Here is a 4,696-nt window from a genome sequence, read left to right as displayed (position 1 = left end):
TTTACAAATCATGATTTTTTTAAAGATATAAGATGGCAAAATACAAATCAGTCCATGTTGACAAAAAGGAAATTTTTTGGCAGGAAACTAGAATGGCTCAGCAAATGAAGAGATCATATTAGAAGCAGGCATGGTGATGCATGCCTGTAATCCCAGCACTTGGGAGGTTGAAGCAGGAAGATTACTGTGGATTCAAAGCCAGCTTGAGCTACAAAGTGAATTCCAGATCAACATAAACTATAGAGTCAGACCTTGTCTTAAAAAAGTGATCATATTAATAAATAAATGTCAGAAAAAATGTCCAATCCAGGCCAAAATAAAAGAATAAAGGACATTGGAACCCTGCTTGAAAACAAGACACAAAAATAGACCTGGTACATACAGAAAAAAGATTCCGCAAGGCAGTGGGTACCAGGAAAGTGAGAATAATGGCTCCTAAGAGATACAGAAGGACTGGAGTGAGCTGTGATTGCCATAGATAATTTCTTTGATGGGATTCTGAGCTGCAGTACAGCTGAGGGAACTGAGGCAGGCAGCAGTGGATTTCCTGTATTGAGGAACTGAGGTTCCTAGAAGAACTAAGCTCTTAGACATTTTAGGACAGAGTTCTAGAGAGGAGAAAGCTGCAAATGATTGAACAATGAAGATCTGTGAAGTGTTTATCTTCCATATTAATCAGAGTACTTACTAATCTTTATTTATATATGTGGAAGAAAATTATGCAAGGCTGTGTGAAGAACCATCTGAGAATATTAGACCAGGCATTGCTTGACTTTCACAGAGGACCAAGAATAGTATTTGTTCCCATCAGGAAAAGTGAAATTTCTGAGTAATAGGGCATTAGATAGAGTGGTCAAGGAAAGTCTCCTCAGTAATGAGAAAGAATTAAGCCCACACTAAATTCTACTCTGTCCTAGATAAATGAATCATAAAAGCAAGGCCCAAAAGGATCAGCCTATTTCCAGTAAAAAAACATTCTGAAAACAAAGTTCACAAATAGATAGATGAAAATATATCTAAACCATAAACAAAGCAAATTTCCCAATATCTGGAATGCAGTCAATGATTTTTAGGCTTTCTGTGTATGGTAGCAATGCCTGTAACTACAGCTTCCTAGCAAGTTGAGGCAGGGGGATCCCAGTGTGGAGCCCAAGATGGGAAAATTAGTGAGAACTTGACTCAAAATTTTAAAAAACAAAAAATAAAGGCCTACATATGTGATCAGTACAAAGGCCCTGGATTTAGTCTCCAATACCACCAAAATATTTAAAGATAATTTAAAAAATTCCAAGTAAGCATGAAAATATCAGCCACAAGGAGAACAGAAATTAATAATTTAATCAGAACCAGCACTGATAAATACAATGACATTAGTAAACAAGCATATTTAATATAATTACATTCCATTTGTTCACAGATTACATAGAAACAAAGAGAAAAAGTTTAAAAACATAAAAGAGTATGAGTAGGTTGTAATAATGTTCTGTAATGAAATATACATACAAACAAGTATATCTGTAAGTAAGTAGATTTCATCAAGGAATGGGAGAGCAAGAGAAAAAATAGCTTTCAGCATTTTGTAATTTGGTAAAAGCTGCAAACGCAGAGGTTTAACACTCTCAGTGAACTTCAAGCATATGAAATAGGAAGAAACTATTTTCCCCCTTTGGCTATTATTAACAGTGCTGCTGTGAACATGCATGTGCAGGGATTTATCCCTTTTCATGCTCATAGCAGCAATGTTCATAGTAGTCAAAGTGGGGAAATAGCCCAAATGTCCATCAAATGATGAATAAATATAAGAAACTCTAAATATAAATATATATTGAAAAGATAAAGTTCTGGTACTTGGATGAGCTTCTAAAATATGATAAATGAAACATGCCAATCACAAAGGTGATATCACTAGAATGTGCATATGTGAACTTCTATACGAGGAAACTATTCAACCTCTGAAAACCATCAAGTGACCATAAAAGTGGAGAGATACTTCACAGAATGATATGGCAGCCCCAAAGGAGGAAACAAGTCAGTTTGAAAAATGTGCCAACAAGATGCTAAATTAATTTTAAAATATGCATATGTCTATATGCATACACATAAGAATAACTGAACTGGTAAATAGAAGGCCTGTGTGACAGTTCTGGAAGTCATCATAAATCCTAGGAGGACAGGGCCTATTTAACTGTGGCTGATTTGGGGGAATATTTAAGCAAGAGTTCAGCAGTGGATGAATTTAGAACCACAGAGGTTAAATTTCCCAAGACCTGTCAGGCAAAAACAATCATGCTCCAGAAAGCCTTAGAGAAAAGTGTCACTGCTAAAAGAAGTCAGGCTAGACTCACCCTTAATTAAGCACTCCATTTATTTTTTAGGCTGAAAAAAAATGCAGGACAGTTAATGGTTCTCCAGTAAGAAAACTTAATGAGATAATGGGCAAAAGGCAAGCCACACTTGAGAATAGAAAATAAAGCAGAGAAATAAAGCAGTGGCGACAGTACTCAAGGAGTCAGGGCAACAGTTGACTGAAAGGAACTTCAAAGAACCTAGCATGGCGACAGCACCACTCCAGTTTGAAAAGATAATGTGTCTATTGCACTCCTTTGAAAATCATTGAATCCCACCATTTTTTTTTTTTTAATGGTAGAAGCAACTTTCAGGTTTTAAAGATAAAAAGTCTGAACGCTAATATTGGCCTGAAAAGTTGTCTGGAAAAATATAAAAAGATTGACTGATATCATTTTTGGCAAACTTATTTTCAAAAGCTACTAGGACCCTTCAATTGCTATGGTACTGACCCAAGTGGTAGATAAGCAGACTCTATTCAAGGCAATAGGATTGAGCAGTGCAAAGGTTGGCTGCATAAAATCTGAAACTTTCCACTCAAACATCAGAAAAGAATGAAACAAATGTGTCTGACTCAGGACCATAGTGAAGATTGGGTAAGGGTTTCTAAAACAGTGGCCGTGACCAGCTTTTGTAATCCTCTGATTTGGGCTCCAGTTGAGGACTTAGATATTAACCTACCTGTACAAGTGAATGGCAATGATGTCAAGATAGATTTTAAGCAAAAGGAATCAATCTGCTAGTGCCTGGGTTACAAGAGAATTGTTCCAGTGCTGGTAGCAGTCTTGACTGCAACCAACAATGTTGAACAGGTGACTGTCAAGGCAAAAGCAGCTTTGGAAGTCGAATTAGTATTCTCAAAGTAAAAGCATTCAATCCACCCTAAATCTATGCTCTTTGTAAAGTCTTCATGTCTGGAAAAATATTATATGTTCCAAATAAAATACATTTTTTTGCCATGAGCATCCTTATAGTGTCACAGAACTCTGAAAGAGTATAGAGTTTTTAGGGGGTGAGGTGAAGAGAACATACTGTATTCGCTGGACTGAATTTAGAGATAGTTGTTGACATATGGAACAAGCAACACTTTCTGCCCCCAGTTGTGTACATATGTGTTTGTGTGTATGTGAGTTAACACCTTAAAAAGTCAAGCAAGTTTACATGCTACAGAAAGCACACAGAAAACTCGAAAAACACATACTCTTAAATGTTATAGAAAGTTCAAACAGCTCCTGCGATAGCACATCACATAAGTGTTCAGTCACAATTATCTGATTTATATGTGAACCAGGGAATGCAAAAGCGATTGCATTAATTTATTCTGTAATTCAATTATGTCTACTCCATAGACTGAATTATTGCCCCCCTCCAAGCTCCTAGGTTAAAAGCCCTAATCTCCAATGTGACTATAATGGGAAAATCAGTTTTGTATAATATTTAAGGTCCAATAAGATCCTAAGATATGATAATAATCCAGTAGTCTCTCGAGCCCTATTAGAAGAGAAAAAGAGTCTTAAAGTGGCTCATGCCTGTAATCTCAACACTCTGAGAGGCTGAGGCAGGAGGATTACAAGTTCGAGCTCAGCATGAGAAACAGCAGAAAGTTAGCAAGAGCCTGTCTCCAAAATAAAAAAATAGGGCTAGGGATGTAGTTCAGTGCAAAGTCCCAGAGTTCAATCCCTAGAAAGAGAGAAAGAAAAAAAATATATATATATATAGAGAGAGAGGGAGAAACCATATTTCAGACATGGTACATTCAATCATATGTAGGACTTACTACCGTGTGTGTGTGTGTGTGTGTGTGTGTGTGTGTGTGTTACGGGGTACTGAACCCAAAGCCTTTCTCATGCTAGATTGGTATAGACAGGTACTCTACCACTGAGCCCCAGAACCTTTTTATTTTGAGACATATTCTTGCTAAGTTACCCAGGCTGAGCAAGAAGTTGGCAATCCTCCTCCTCAGTCTCCCGAGAAGACAGAATTAAAGCTATGCACCACCACCTGAAGACCTGCCTTGTCAGTTGCATAATCCTATTTTTTCACCATTCCTATTTCTCAACTTTGAAGACCCATTTTTCTATGTGATTTGATATATTCTATGTTCAAGAGTACAGGAAAGAATTTTCTCACTGAACAAAGAGGAAATCATATCTGCTTTCATTTACATACTTATAAGTCTTATTTTCCCACTACCATCCGATAAAGTGGCTCTAAAACACGTATTCTAACTAAACTAATGGCCTTTACTTTATGGCATACTTATTTCATTTTAAAATACTAAAGAAGTGAAAGAACTCAGTTTTGTTTTGTTGTGTTTTTTTTTTTTTTTTTTTTTTTTTTTTTTTTTTTT

This window comes from Fukomys damarensis, unplaced genomic scaffold (assembly GCF_012274545.1).
Source record: "Fukomys damarensis isolate Sample0158 unplaced genomic scaffold, DMR_v1.0_HiC HiC_scaffold_14, whole genome shotgun sequence".
Classification (NCBI taxonomy): domain Eukaryota; kingdom Metazoa; phylum Chordata; class Mammalia; order Rodentia; family Bathyergidae; genus Fukomys; species Fukomys damarensis.
This window is presented reverse-complemented; position numbering follows the sequence as displayed.